Source organism: Ornithodoros turicata, chromosome 1 (genome assembly GCF_037126465.1).
Source record: "Ornithodoros turicata isolate Travis chromosome 1, ASM3712646v1, whole genome shotgun sequence".
In the NCBI taxonomy this organism is placed as follows: domain Eukaryota; kingdom Metazoa; phylum Arthropoda; class Arachnida; order Ixodida; family Argasidae; genus Ornithodoros; species Ornithodoros turicata.
The window spans coordinates 229,486,087-229,502,822 of record NC_088201.1 but is presented as its reverse complement, the minus strand read 5'-3'; positions in this window follow the sequence as shown (position 1 = coordinate 229,502,822).

Sequence of the window (16,736 nt, the reverse complement as noted above, 5' to 3'; positions counted from 1 at the left end):
TTTCTTCATTATCACAGTCTAAAGTTGTACCTACAGTTGGGTCTTCGGCTCGAGAAAATTCACCGGGTGCTCAGGTTCAAACAAAAACCATTCCTGCGATCCTATGTTGACTTCCATCATGAACTACGCAAGCAGGCAACCAATACCTTCGAACGTAACCTGTACAAGTGTTTAATTAACTCCGTATATGGGAAAACATGTATGAATGTACGAAAGTTCGTCGACTGTCGCTTAGCAACTTCCGAGGAGCAAGTGTTGAGATTATTGCGTAAACCGAACCTCAAACAATTCAGGGCTCTAAGCTCTAACGTAGTCTTGTTTCAGTTCGCTCAATCGATAGTCCGTATGCGACAGCCTCTGTACCTGGGGTTCACTATTCTCGAGCTGTCTAAAGTCATGATGTATGACTTTTATTATAACAACTTGCTTCGGGTAGCCCCGGACACAAGGCTCTTGTATATGGACACAGATTCTTATATCGTGATGCTGAGCGATGAGAAGGCCCTTGCGGAGCTCGCCGATACCCACCTTGATACATCTGGTCATTCTTGTGATGACTCGATGTATTCTACGAAAAACAAGATGGTGCTAGGAAAATTTAAGAACGAAATGCCCCACGACCACATCCTAGGGTTCTGTTGCCTGAAACCAAAGCTCTATGCACTAGACCTCCATAGTAAAAGACGATACAATCGTGCTAAGGGGGTGAAACAATGTGAAGCCCAGAAGTTGCATTATTCAATGTACATAGACTCTCTTAAGCTTGGTGAAGTGTACAAAGTTTGTCAGAACCTCATTGTGCGCAAGGAAAATATAAATAAAAGTGTATGTGTTACGAAAGTAGCTTTAAATCCCCTAGACACAAAGCGTTTCATTTGTGAGGATGGTATCCACACGTTACCCTTTGGGTACGCATCCAATGGAAAGATGTAGACAGTTTTTATGCATATGTTGCCCTACCTGGCTGTTGTTGTTGTAATGCTGTTTTTTATATATATATATATAAGATTGTGCCTGTAACGACATGAAAATAAATACAATTTTATTGTGTCAAAGTACACTGCAACATGACATGTTGTCTGTCTTTCTTGGGAATTGCTTCCGTACAAGGACGGGTACCAGCTTGTCGTTCAGTGTGAAGTTCGTTGACGAAAATCTCTGAGTGCACTCTCGGAGCGAGAATCCACAAGCGAGCATGCTGCCTACATACAGGCAGTAGAGGCCACATGTAGCTGATCCATAGCCCTGAAGTCTTTTCTTGTTATAGTAAAATGACCTGGTAGGATGAATGAATTGGTAGAATTCTTTGTAGACGGGCTGAATGCCGTAACTATCAAAATACGTAACCACATTGTCACCGGAAACATAAGTCATGGTCCAGTGTTCACCGTTACTGCTCCTTGGAGCTGTGTTAATCACATAAATCCCGGGTATGGCTTCCTGTCTTGCGATTTCATTGCATGCAAAGGTTCCCCGAAACAGTTTTCTGGTGCAGTAGTGTCTACTGAATGCTGCATAGAACTGCCACTCCTCCATGTTTATTTTTCAGACAAATTTCACTCGTCTGTCTTTGTTGATTTCTAGCACACGTGGTGTTTCGGACACAAACAACACCGTAACTGCTTCTGTTAGATTGGCAGCAAACGTTAGGGTCAGACGAGCGTTGGCTTGAACAACAGGACAAAGAGCATTCACTTCTGCATCTGGAGTCAGATGGTAATAAAGCATAAATGTCTCTTTTGCATACGCAGCTGGAGCTATTGGTATATCCTTGCGTTTTAGTTTGTGAAGCAGGTGTATATAGGCTTTGGAATAGATGTCTCGTTGGAAGTCGAACTCATCCGTGTACTGTTGTCCACCAACGTCCAGTAGTGCTCGTTTTAGTTTGAAGTTCTCAAGCTTGAATGGGTTTCGTGGTCTGCTACCTTGGTAGGCATCGCTCCTGACCATCAATACTGTTAACTTGGAGGGAACTCGCTCGCTGTACAAGTCGTCAAATATCACCTGAGATTGGTTAGGGGCGATGGTTCTGTACTTAATTTCCAGTCCTCGGAGAAGGTATACTTCAGGTGTTGTTTGAAGTCTTCGTTCTATACCAACAAGTATACTCGGCGATAACTGAACACGTCGGAGATAGAGCACGATACGTGAAAATTCCACAGTGTGCTTTTCTGTTGCACCATCCGCTTGCAAGAGACGAAAATCATCCGACGCTTGACGTAGCACAACTCGAATGTCGGTTCCGTTAAGAATGAGCTTCTGTTGTTGACATATGTCGCTGAAGATTGGGCTGTACATGTCACACAGTGCCGATCCTTTGGTTCGCTTGTAACGAGCGAAAACTCCTTTTGAATCAGATGTGGGAGCATATACCTCACTCGTGCCTAAAGGGTCTGGCTCGTATAACATTGCTGAAAGGGTGTGTGTCTGAGTTACATTGTTGGCATTCGTAATGATGTCCAAGTAGGAACGGTAGCCATAATGTTCGAAACTCGAAACCAAGGTTGAATTCAGGTAGATATGTACGTGTTGAAACAATGATGAACCAAACGCTTGGACAGGTATGACTGCATCAGGTGTTGTTGAAGTGCTTGTAGTAGTTACCGCTGGATCTCCATTCTTTCGAATGATCTTGCACTGAATATGCAAAAAGCTGGATTGAAGATCAAAGAAGCCCCCACCGAGTCCCGGAACATTGTACTCGATCACTCCGCTTGATGTCGGAGCAGATACTGGGAAAAACTCGACGTATTCAGACATCTCCAAAGCAAAATTTGTAGGTGGAAGAGAGAAGAGTTCCAGCTGGTTTGTAGTACACAGACAGGAATCTTTATGCACTACTGCAATAGACATTTTTTTTTTCTGTCAAGTAAAGAAGTCAGATTTCCTCCGCTTCTCCGCAGGTCGAGCTTTTTTAACGGCCTTGCGTTTTCTTACTTTCCCTGTGAGTCTCTGAAGTAACTCGTCACGAGTTTTATGCACTGTGCGGTCTACTCCTTTCTTGACGGCTTCTCGAAATGATGCTCCTTGCTGGACTTCCTCGGCTATATGTCTTCCAGTATCAAGGAGCTTTCTCCCAACGTATGGCGCTACCTTCTTGGTCAGTATGGGCAAGAAACCCCTCAATACGTCACCAAATATGCCTCCTCCAATCTGATAAAGCTCGGGAGCAGTATAGTGTGGTAGATGCTCTCGCTTTCCTGCACCAAAATGTGCTATGCAACATGGTGGGTTTGTTATATACATTTACGTAGGTGGATCGTCAACCCGACACGTCCAGAGCCAGAAATGAATGGAATGAAATCACCTATCTCGTTTGCCAACTCGATTTGAATGGTTGTCAATTCCTTCGCAGATACATATTTATAGTACAGGTTTGTGAATAAATAAGACATCACATCATTCCTACCCTGGACCCTGAATGGTATCGATCGAAGAAGTGGTGCTGTCACGTCACCCACAAATTCGTTCTCGATGACATCGCAGTATATGAAAATATAGTTTTGAGCAGGGAATAGACAAACGTCTCGTTCGGCGACTGCATAACTTGAGAAAGTTGTCCTCTTTCCGAAGCCCAACATCAAAGCCAAATAAGGATGAAAGGTCACATAGCCATCGTTCATGCGTTCCAGGTGACAAATTCCGTTGTATGGGTTACATACGAGGAGACGAGCATCTTGCGACAAATGAAGTTTTGTTCGATAGGCATGGTTAATGGAATTAACGAGGTCCTTCCCCGATTCGTAGTAGCCTTCTGGAACTTCATACTTTACTGTTCGTGAACGATAGGTAACTATGTTAATCGTTTCTTCCGTATCCACCTGGTATTTGAGTAGCTTCACGGGTGACCCTCTGTCCAACTCCCCACAGCCGATTATCTTTTCAGCCATGCCAAGCTTAGCGGCAAGAGTTGCGCTAATTTCCAAACCATAGTTCAGAGGAAGTTGTATCTCATAATGACCGCTACCACGTATAATTCTTGTCTTATGCTGCAAATGTTTTGCTAAAAATTGTCTTATAGACAAGAGAATGTTTTCATTAGATTTGAACTTGACCTTTTCTGTTGCTTCAATCGTAGAACCAAGGAATGTCGTTTCCGATATACTATTGACTGTGTCAGTTACATTTTTAATCGCAAAAGGGATGTTGATTTCTGTTAAAGCGGCCTCCCACCTACCCTCCAACGTCTGTGGATGGGCTAGCTTTACTCGGAACTTGCTCATTGTGTTGTCGGGAAACACATCCAAAGATGCATTTGAGAGCAGGTTCACATAGAACTGGTCAACCATGTTTTTTTTTCTCTTTTTCTGATGAAATTTCTACGCGTACGCTTAATTTATATCGCCAGAAAATGCGTTGACGTTGTCACAGCGAAACTAGCGTGCTGCGGTTTGAAACCGAAATTACAGTCGGTCAATAGCTTGAAACCAGAGGGCATCTGGCAACACCTAGGAATTCGAAACTGAAACCAGAACTACACGTGGAGCAACCAAGCTTGGCGTCCATTAATTTAAAACCGAAACCGAAACTACAGACGGCCAAAGCTTGAAAACTAGAGGGCGCTTGGTGGGAACCGAAACTACCTGGCGCTCTGACGCGGCAACCAAACTAGGTGACGGACTGACGTCAACCCGATCGGAAAAATACTATTAAATGTCATCAGATGTTATTGCCTGTTATTAAATGTCATTTGTGTGTTATTACATGTCATTTGCGTGTTATTACATGTCATTGTGCGTTATTACATGTCATTGCGTGTTATTAAATGTCATTAAACGTGCATCCAGGTGCCCATCAAACACTATCGACACGTGAGTTCCCATTGTTTACCCGAGTTAACCGTTACCTTATCCTGGCGGCGCATGTTATTGAAACCATGGGAACCTGGGAACCCATTGTTCACACTATCGATACATGATTTCCATTGTTTTCTGATATATCTTATCGTGCGTGTGCGTGTCGCATGTAACCTGAGCGGCCCATTGTTATAAGATCTTATATATACCACTACTCAGGTTTACAAACCTTTCATGTATACACAGGAGGAGTTACAACTTTGGTAACACATACGTTAGCATTAATCTATATCCTGAATTTAAAAAGAATGCATAGGGTAAGGTGGGGCAAGATGAGACACGGGAGAAGGTGCGAGATTTTTTGCCCGACCCGGCTATCTCAGAGACGCGTCGTCCCGTGCGCTTGAGGCTTTACTCATAAGTGGCTCTGTATAGACGAACAGATAACACCAGCCAAAAAATCCACAAAACGGTTTTCCCGACGTTTCGGAGCCGACTTGGCTCCTTCTTCAGGGATGAACAAACTGCGCAGGAGCAGCTTCTTTTATACTGTAGGAGGCGAAATCGGGAACACTTGGCGGCGCTGATTGTGGATGACGTGTCGCAACCCGTTGACGTAAGCCGTAGGTAATGTCCCAATGTCCCAAGTTGCGACGCTCGCGACCATGTGATCGACTTTGATAACGCCAGTGTGATTGGCCTAGAGACTAATCCGACAAGGAGATTCTTCTTGGAATCCTGGCATATCCAGCTAACCCCGGGAAACATCAACGGATCCATTGGGACATTACCTACGGCTCACGTCAATGGCCTGCGACACGTCATCACAGGGGTGGCATCCAGTGTATTGCTCCGTAGACGAAAGCGTTCCCGGTCGAACGCAATGCATCCTGGACAGGTCCTGGTCGCACGTCACAGCAAACGTCAAGGCACACGTGACCTTAAAGATGGCGGGGCCCGTGATCGGCGGCCAAACCGTTTGTAAACAATGCGGTTGTTGTTTCCGTGCAACGTTATGGATGTCTTTCGATCACGGTAACTATTTTTATCCGATAATATCGCAGCAAAACGCGCAGTTTTGCACATAAGGCCTCGTACTGTTGACGACTTCCAAAGAAGCGATGACGACCCTGCGTTAAGACTCACTGAGCCGATGCGATGTGCTTAAACTAAGGAGAAATGGGCTACCATGTTGCGGAATAAGCACCGCATAGTTTACGTTGGTAAAATACGTCCATCTCTTGGCGTTATGACAGCGGAAATATGTCGGTAAGGGGCAAAATGACATGTAAACAAAGTCACGTGACCGCAAAATGACGTTTTCAGTGACGTACGACGAGGACAAGATGGCAGTTTTGCCAAAAGCACCCGCTTGAGGGTAGTTACAACAATGGCGGGTTTGTGTCACCTCTGTGCACATCATGCACAATCAGCGCCCCCAAGTGTTCCCGATTTCGCCTCCTACAGTATTAAAGCATGGAAAGAATGGAAATGATCGGAAGTAGAACGGGACGGACGGGAGAAGTAGAAATTACGATTCTGAGCCCTGTGATACATATTCGCACAAAAAGTTTGAGCACAATCCTGGAGCGCGAGAGAGCCTTGAATCTCGCGCCAGAAATGCCCCCTCACTCGGCTGCCAGCCGCTGACGTCATATGGCCGCGCCGTCTTTTTCTTTCTTTTTTGCGATTTCTCCGGCGTCGCGGCGCTGCCAAGCCGACTGTGCGGGAAGCGTTGTTGTTCATCGGACGTCGTAGAAAGGGAAGGTTAAAAACTGAACAGACACTTTAGGCGACACGTCTGCTCTTGGTAAGTGATGCTGTTAAGTGTAAACGAACACTTTGATTGAAATATAGTGCTTCTTTTTGGTTACAAATGCATAGTCATGAAGACGCGGCACAGTGACCAGTGTTTTCATTTGAAGAGGTCGTGGACCATGATGACTTCTCCGTGCTGTGGTCAACACTATGGGCTCTGAAACACATGGACACTGGCAGGCGAAAGAGCGGACCGATGGATGCATAGCTGTGTAACATTGCGCTTACCATATCTTACTGATACCTGGAGTGCAACGTCTCCACAAGCACAACAACATGGATACCAAAATAAAGTCAGTAGAAATCATATCTGCTAGCGATCTGTGGGAAACCCCAAAACACATGGCCAAATAAGCGTTTTCTTTTTTGAATGGTCATACCCAGAATACAACAACGGCATATGGAATAAATCTCCAACTGACAGGAATGTATTTAGTCGTATCATATATACAGGGTGTCCACGCTAAGTGTGAACAGACTTTTTAAAAATATATCAATCACTTTTTCCGAGATGAAATCAATTGCAATATAGCATATGCAGAAGGGCACTCCCTAGGGGGGCATTAACAGACTGCTAAGGCAATGTCTTAATTAACTTTCAATAATTAACTTTTTAATTATAAAAGCTACGAAGTTGCTTCAATGAGAACATCTGATCTCTTCGGTCCCCAGATACCAAAACCGTTTTCAGAACAAAAATCTGTTCGGTAGATCGTCCGCAAAAAAATTCGTGAAGGAACGCCATTTTTCTCTTTATTTGGTTTATTGCGCATCTTCGAAGAAGCGGCTTTCCTTTACCCCCAGTGTGAGAGAGTGAAAGAGCACAGTGCCGCCTCATGCGTCGAAGATTAGCTTTAACTTGCGGAAACAAAACAAAAACAAAAATCTATCGGGTGACTCTATCGCGACTGCCCTTATCTTGGGCTGCATTTTCTGTTTTCTTTTAATCTAACCAGGACGCAAGAGGCGATAGTGTGCTCTTTCATCCTCTCGTATTGGGGGCGAAGGAAAGACGCGTCTCTAGAGATGCGCAATGAATAAAATAAAGAAAAAATGGCGTTACTTCACGAATTTTTTGCGGACGATCTATCAAACAGATTTTTGTTCTGAAAACGGCTTTGGTATCTGGTGACCGAAGAGATCAGATGTTCTCAATGGAGCAACTTCGTAGCTTTTATAATTAAAAAGTTAATTATTGAAAGTTAATTAAGACATTGCCTTAGGAGTCTGTTAATGCCCCCCTAGGGAGTGCCCTTCAGCATATGCTATATTGCAATTGATTTCATCTCGGAAAAAGTCATTGATATATTTTTAAAAAATCGGTTCACACTTAGCGTGGACACCCTGTATGCTGGTCACACAGGCACAATACTGTTCACTAATTAACGACACCTCAGCACAATCGGAACAGAAACCACGACCGTGTACGATCCACCTCAACCGGGCCACCTCAACAGAGGCCTAGCCACACCTTTTATACTGCTCGCAGTCTTGTTCTATGCAAAACGTACGAGACAAATCGTGTAACAGCGCAAGTGAATGTCAAACGCAAATAAATAGGAACAGCGTCTCAGTCGGTAGGTCGCCACGGTTCTGAAGCTAGCAGACGATTCTGGCGGGGAGCGGACGCTTCCGGCAGCCAATGAAGTGGTCGGCTGCCTGACGTCACCACACGCCAGAGTCGGCTTGGGGGAGACTGTCGCCGCGGAGCGCATTCTTGCAAACTAATTTTCTCAGGAAATTCGGGCTTTTCGAAGGAAATATTTTGCGTGACAGTTTATGAAGGTAGTATGTTCATATCAAGTGGTGAAAAAATATATGTTCCAAATGATTTCCATGCTCCTTTAAAGAAGCTTCTCCTGCCCAGTTTGTTCATCCATCAAGAAGGAGCCAAGTCGGCTCCGAAACGTCGGGAAACCCGTTTTGTGGATTTTTTGGTTGGCGGTATGTGTTCGTCTATTTAGCTTCCCAACGAGACACACCCGTGTCAAACAGGTTCACATTCAAGTGGCTCTGTATGTTCGCTTTATTGCACGTGAGAATTGTGTGGATCCGTATTTACATGCAAGAGAAAGAGAGAGGAAAAAAAGGGTTACTTCTGCCTGGAATGTAAAGACCCGCAAAAAAAGGCGCGATTTTCTGTAGTCCCCTTTTCTTGCCAGTTGTGCAGCAGCGTGTCCTAGGCTTATTCTGTCAATGTAAGTCCGCATCCTTGTTCTTTATTCATGCATCTAGATACATGCAAAATATGGGCGCTCTTGGTTATCCGGTGTTTAACTGAAAAATCAATGCGTCCGACGGTATCCACAGGGCAAGACGCGACAACCTAATGCAATTTAGATTTAATGTAATTTAAAAACTGAGATTCATTTTTTTGCATATTGCCAGCAAAGTTTCCTGTGTCCTAGGACACTTTCAGCAAAGCAGAAGCGCGCTCAAAAGCGAGCGACCAGGAACACATCTGACTGGCGATGCCTTGTCTGCAAAGGACGGTGCGGGGAACTTGCACCGGCTTCTGTGCGGTTTTATGGCACAACATGTAGGCGGTGGGCGCAAGGTGGCCGTGTAGGAGCTTCAATTGCAGTATCTAATTTGTGTAGTTCATTACCATGCCGTGTCTCATCTTGCCCCCCGCAATGAGAAAATCTGCGTTTTTGAATTCCTTGTTTTGTGCTTATTTCACAACCGGTTGCGTCCGCTATGATTTACAGATACGAAGCTCTAGACCTCTGAGAATATGCCTATTGGTAGATTTTTTTTTTTCTGAAAGACGCGAAACTATAAATTTCATATTGAACTGCAAATTCCTGTCTCATCTTACCCTAAATCCGCGCTTAGGGCAAAAAGCACCAGAGCCTTTCGTTGTCGTTATTGTTACAAACATACCTGGATGAAAAACGTGGTACAATACAAACCTCTCAATGGTGAAGCTGGATTGACTATTCGAAACGAGCATTACATAAGGACCAGTGTCTGTCCTCCCCGTACGATAAGTGTGGTTTGTATTACAAAATGACTTGCAATGAAACTTACTTGAAATGACTTGAAAATTATTTGCACATTCCACTGTACCTGAATTATCTGACTCATTTTGGGGTACTTGCCTTTTCTTTCCAGACTATCATCGAACGGAAGGAGGAGGCGCAGCCACGTGCTCAACCTGACGCAATACGTTTGAGTGGACCACTTCCTACACCTGCGGATTTATATGTCGTCGACAGCACCTCCCCTGGTATTCCTTAATCTCTTTCATATTCTCGTTTCCAAAGCAATTTGGAAGGGGCCTCGAAAGTAATGCGAGGTTCTGTAACTGGGGTCGTCGACGGCAGAGTGGCACATATCTAAAGGATGGCACTGTTCCAGTCGCTGCCCTTCAGCTTACTGCACTCTTAAAAATGAACTTCACCGCATTGCATGCTCCTAGCCAACCATCATCTCGAATGATATCGTTATCTTCCCTGATTTGTTGAAAACGGGAGGCATACGCCTTTTTTGTGACACTTATGCGGTTCATAATTGTCACAAATAAGGAGTACGCCTACCGTTTTCAACAAATCAGGGAAGATAACGATATCATGCGAGATTATGGTTGGCTAGGAGCGTGCTATGCGGTGAAGTTCATTTCTAAGAGTGTGCGACGCTCTATTAAAGCAGCTCGAAATATTGACAGCTGAATCGGGCGGAACTTGGAGTTGAATTAAATTCAAATTTATTTTCATCGTGTGATGAGCAGGCTGGACAAAAATCACCGAGGCTGAATGACAGACAGCGAGACCCCCGTTAAGAGCAGTGAGGCAGCACGGGCATTCCAGGCCAAATCAACCAAAAGATCGTGCTCAATCCCCGTCAGTTTTGCTTCCAAAAATTATCATGGACTCCTTATTGCAAGCAAAACTATTTTCCCGGGTTTTACTGGGCAATGTTGAACCATTGTCAATTTAGGCTGGGTCAAATTTCGTCAGAATCGCGAAAACCTTGCTACGAAAAAAGTTACCTACAGAGCAGGATTTTGAGTCTAGGTGGACTTTAGTGACATAGAATGAAAGAGCGTAGCCCTAAGATGCTGCCAATATCAAGTTCTTCTCTCGTGTTTTGCTGGCCGAAAATGAAACACGAGGGACGGACTTGATATTGGCAGAATCTTAGGGTTACGCTCTTTCATTCTATGTCACTAAAGTCCACCTAGACTCAAAATCCTGCTCTGTAGGTAACTTTTTTCGTGGCACGGTTTTCACGATTCTGACGAAATTTGACCCCGCCTAACTCGAAAACGGTTCAACATTGTCCACTAAAACCCGGGAAAATATTTTTACTTGCAATAAGGAGTCCATGATAATTTTTGGAAGCAAAACTGAGGGGGGTTGAGCACGACCTTTTGGTTGATCTGGTCTGGAATGTTCCCATTACATATGAGAAATGTATAAATGCATATGTATAAAAGCAGTGTTGTTAGTGCATACGTTACGTCTGATGTATGTGTACATCTATACAGGGTGCTTGCTCTAACGTGTGCAGAAATTTGATTTAAAGTGAGCGATAAACGAGAAACGAGCGCTACCTTTCAGCAACCTGACTAAGAATCAGGTCCTACTAGTGAAGCAGTAGCTGTTTCTTACTCAAGTAGCAGAAAAGTACGATTTGCTTCTGTCTTGCCGCTCGCGTTAAATACAATTTCTGGTGACTTTGGCGCAAACACCCTGTATACAGTGTGTTCAAAATTCAGCTTTCACGAGCGCTACGCAAACACAGCGATGACAGGAAACCGGATAATAACCTTACGCTACTCATGTAAGAAACAGGTGCTGCTAATTATATAGCGCCTGTTTCTTACTCAAGGAACAGAAAAATAGCACCAGTTTTCCTTTTGTTCGCCTATTTATAAAGTGCTAGTGAAAGCTTAATTTTGAACACCCTGTAGTTCATACACAAATTTCACAGCACACTTACTGACACAAAGTAACAATATAAGCAATGTGTATTACAGATTAACGAAGTAGTTCAGATTTTGTTTAAATTTGGTTAAACCTATATCGATGCCTTGTTTTAGTGGAGTGCCTGGAGTGCCTGTGACTGGAGGGCCGCGATTGGTATTACACACTGAAGGTACTCCTCGCAGGCATGGCAACGGCGAGGAGAACCTTCAGTGTGTAATACCAATCGCGGCCCCCTCCCCGAAGTGTTCGCCGGCCTGGTTAAGTAATCCGCTGGTTGCGGTCGCCTCTCATTTTGCTTTCACTGATGATGTCCCCCGCATGGGAGACGAAACGTCTGCATTAAAATTGTTATTTGTTGCGTCAAGCCGGTGTGCAATTTCGTTGTTTTCTATTAAGAGGATTTACGTTCATCTAGTCCAATTTCGCATTTGAAATAAAATCATACGTGGAACACTCAATCGTAATTGGTGGGGAAAGCGCTACGTCAAAATGACGTAAAGCTAGAGCGCGGGGGGAGCTAAAATGCGAAAGAGGGCAGTGAATATTTCATCCGTATGCAAGCGCATTTTGTTTTTAAGCGTTAGTAATTGCAAGCAGTTTTCACTGACTAAGTTCCAATAATATAACAGAAATAAATGTGCACCTTTTGTACCTGTTTACGGCCCCTTTAAGAGGGCATAAGTACAGTGCAGATAGGAATCTATTATAGTTATATAAGAATAGTTACCTGCTTACCATTAATAGTTACCAGTTTCACAAGTAGAAGAGTATCATCAGCATATGTTTCAAACGTAGCGTGGCGATCTATGTTTACAGTGTCGCTAATGTATATGTTGAATAATAGCGGGCAGAGAATACTTTCTTTGTGGACACGAGTTGTTAATTTGCAAATACTGGAACGATGATCATTTATCTGCACGAACTGGTGCCGATGACTTAAGTACATTTCGAAGAGTGTTACGACATACTGTGCCCCTGATACCATATTGTTGTAGTTTAAATAGGAGGAACAGTTAATGGTTTACAAGGTCGAAAGCCTTAAAAAAATCAACAAAAATGGCTAACGTATGTAGTTTTAATTCGATATTTTTATTAGCTTTTTTTTCAGTGTAATTAAGACCATGTATGTAGAGAGCAGTTTTCTCGAAAACCCTAATGGCAATCCATTATGCATGAGTTGTTATCAAGAAAAGTTATCGCTCTTGGCGATACAAGGCCCTCTAACGGTTTAGACAAGATAGATGTGATCGAGTTACCTCTGCAATCTGCAAATTTTTAGGGAGCTTCTAGTGCTGGCTGCTAAGTTGTATGTATACATTTGTATACATGAGTATACCGCAGCAGTTATGGAAATCACATTGAATTGGAATAATATACGATACTGAGTAATAATATAGTAAACCGCCTCTTCAAAGCCATGAAAAATGTAGGTCGTTTTAATATAGGAGCTATACGGGGCGTCTTTTTTTCAATACAGATTTTTCATTAAAAAGTCTGTAAGTCTGTAAGACATCCTGTTTTCACTTCTATCATCTCTGGGCGGCGGTCGTTCTTGGCCATCTGTTGCCGAACCCTGCAACATCACGGTACCATTATCCTTATTTGTTGCTCAACCGTCCAATGAGTAATTACCTAACAATTGTTACTTAACGTTTTTAATTATAAAAGCTACGAAGTTAACCGAATGAGGTCAATGAATGAGGTTGAATGAATTCGGTCACCTGATGCCTTAGCCGTTTTCAGAACAAAAATCCGTTCCATAGATCGTCCGCAAAAAGTTCGTGAAGGAACGCAATTTTTGTCTTAATTTTGTTCACAACGCATCTCCAGAGACGCGTCTTTCCTTTATTCCCAATGAGAGAAGGTGAATGAGCACAGTGGCGTGTCATGCGTCGAATATTAGCTTTAAAGGGACTGTCTCGTACAGCCGCTGTGATTCCAAACCTTACTTCGCAGCATTCCATTTTCATCAAAGGGCCATCGGATGGTACAGTTTATGAAAGGGGCAAGGGGTACAAGACCGTACCTTTTGTTGTTGTTTTTTATGTTTTTTTCAGGACACAAGAGGTGATAGCGTGCTCTTTCACCCTCTCACCCTGGGGGTGACATAAGGACCATAAGGACGCGTTTCAAAGATGCGCAATGAACAAAACGAAGAAAAAAATGGTTTAGCTTCGCGAATTTTTTGCGGATGATCTATCGAACGGATTTTTGTTCTGACGACGGCTAAGGTTTAGGCGACCAGAGGCCCCAGGTGTTCTCATTGGGACAACTACGGAGTTTTTATAATTAAAACTTAACGAGTTTTAGGCAAATAGTCTTTCGACGATTGAGCAACCGATGGCCAAGAACGTCCGCGGGCACAGAGATGATGGAAGAGAAAACAGGATGTCTATAGCCCTTATAATATTTTAATGAAAAATCTGCATCGAAAAAAGAAGACAACCTGTATATAGCTCGTATGGCTGAAATGTGGCAGTTTTCTTGAAGTAACTAATTGTAGCCTTCGATAGTAGTCATCAAGCGTTTTTTTCTTCTTTTTTGAGTGGGCAACGAAACTTTATTTTCTTCACACTTGCCATATCCACCAAATTATAACGTGTAAAAGTAATTAAGAAGCATACGCGAGGTGGGTTTATACGATGCGGGATGCCTGGAAGTACGAGGTACAGGTCGTTTTCATGCGCTCAAGCGTGCTGCACGTGCTGTGCACCTCGTGCATCAGCAGCTTCCTCGTTCTGAACGGTTGTGTGCAACACTGTTTGATAGGCTTCCCTTTGGCGTAAAGCTTGTACACCTCATCCTACGGATACCCGTTTCCCTGGAGAGGTACGCAACAGGTACACAACGGGCGTGAGGTTCAGAGTGTATGGTTGTGTTCTCGACATTGCACACTTAAGCGTTTCTGCGCAACAGTAACGATATGCCCGTGCTCTCTTGCACGTTATCTTTCATTCATAGATTCGGTCGATGGATCAATCTTCATTCGGACGCTCTGTGAAGTCCTCAAGACAAACTATGACGAGACCGATTTCGAGACTATGATGACACACGTCATGCGTATTGTGACGCAAGAAAATATTCCGGACGTGACCGTGTGCACATATTCTACGCTGAGAAAGAACATCTCATTTGCACGCAACCGTCACAGTCACGTTCACAGTCATCTTTGTATTTTGTCTTTTTCACTTTTTTTTTCACGAGTGCATTAAAAATCGTGGAGAAGACGACCAAGAAACGAAATAGTCTCTTAAGCCCGTATTCACAAACCCCATAACCCCATTTGTTTAGCGGCGTCGGGTTTATATCTACTGTACAAGGGATCTGACCACCACGCACGCGCCTTTAGAATAGTGCCACGGGACAAAGAGAGGTGAGGCAGAAAGTAGCAGACGACAAAGGAGTGCGAGGAGGGAGGCACCCGTTCGTGTGTTGTGGTTATCTGGTTGCAGGACGAAGGCCGGAACCTGGAGGCTCGAGTGTTCCGCGAAATGTACAAATATCTCGGCATAACCAAGACATGCACGACAGCGCTACATCCTCAGTCGGACGGAATGGTTGAAAAGTTCAAGTGCAACATCCTGCAACTTACGAGCCTTTCGACCATTCCGTCCGACTGAGGATATACCAAGGTAACACCTGGTGCGCTAGTATAAGTCTAAAAATGGGATAACTTGAGTCTTTAGGGATACCGATAAATTTCGACGACTAGAAGCAGTCCATAACGCTATCCATTATTTAGACGTCTTAAAGGGGTTGTCTACGAGACGTGGCCGTGATATTTCGCTGTAGACGTGCACTGTTAAACGCGTGTCATATGTTGACCACATTTAGACTGGCATCACAAATTTATGCAACAAATTTTCACATGAACAATAACATGGCGTTTCCTTGTGTTCTGCGAAAAATTATCAAAGTAGTTCGGTTTTGCTGACTTCACGACAGAGTGACTACAAACCGTGTGCCTTGCAACAGTGAGGCTCAACGTGATGAAATTCAGTTTTTATTTGCACTGACCCCATGAACAACCTAGTCTGAACGAATGGAAGACCGTTAAAAGCAGACAAAAGAAAATACGACTGCGCGAGAGTGCTGCAGTGAGACGAAAATAGGTGCGAAGCCTTCGACGCGCCAGTTTGAAAACGGCGTCAGTAGAGGGAGCAGCCAGCACAACCGCGCAACGGCTAGTCGTCATACCATAGAGTTAACATAGGAACACTCTAGAGAACGTACTTGGTACTCCGTCAATGGGATTCTCCTATCCCCGAGCGTGATATCCCGGGCGCAGAAATGCGTTCCTCATCGACAGTGTTAGTGGACGAATTTCAGCCCCCTAACTATACAGCGGAGCTGCTCTGTTTGTTGCCAACCGTGTAAAGTCACTTGGGATGACAGACGGGGGAACGAGCCGATTCAGGGAACGACGTCCACCGTAGGAAGCGAGGCCAACCGTGTAACTGCGTTGAGTACGTATGAATCTGCGGGATACGTGCAGAACTTAGAGGTGCTATCGGAATCACAAGGTAAACGTCATAATAAACGTGAGTCGTATCTATGTGATCACCTGCGAAACCGCCAACCCTTTGCTTTCCGGCGACACAGATGAAGATGTTTACCGCCTATGGCATGTTGAAGTGCCGTTTGTATGCTTTGCGAACGAAATCAATAAATCGTTTACAATCGTAACGAATGTACGCATGTATTTCCGAAGGCAACAGTATTACAAAGATGAATGCACACAGTAAACCGCCATTTTCATGGGGCTCTGCGAACCAACAGGAACCGAAAATGGCAAAAACGAAACCGCCCGCCATACCATGCTATGGTCTGTCAAGTTTCGTGATAATAAAGTGGCGAACGAACGACAGCACACAACCAAGCGTTGTAGTGGAAAAATATTCACTGCTTATTTGTTTAACGAATGCGTATGAGACGCGCACATAGTACGCCGAATTTAGATAGCATGTGATGAATTTAGGAAATCGAGCACGTCAAGTTTAGCGGAATGAAGCAGCCAACGGAGGGCAACACCTTCCATGACCAACGGGTGGCAGCTCCCGTGTGGTCACGCTTTTTTGAGCGAGTCCCAGCCCCCTGGTTCAAACGTGTTCGCTCGCGTGCGGTTTGTTGCTGGGAGCTAGCTCACGCTACAGAAGTGTTTCGATGTTTAGTAAGTTTATGTCTTGCC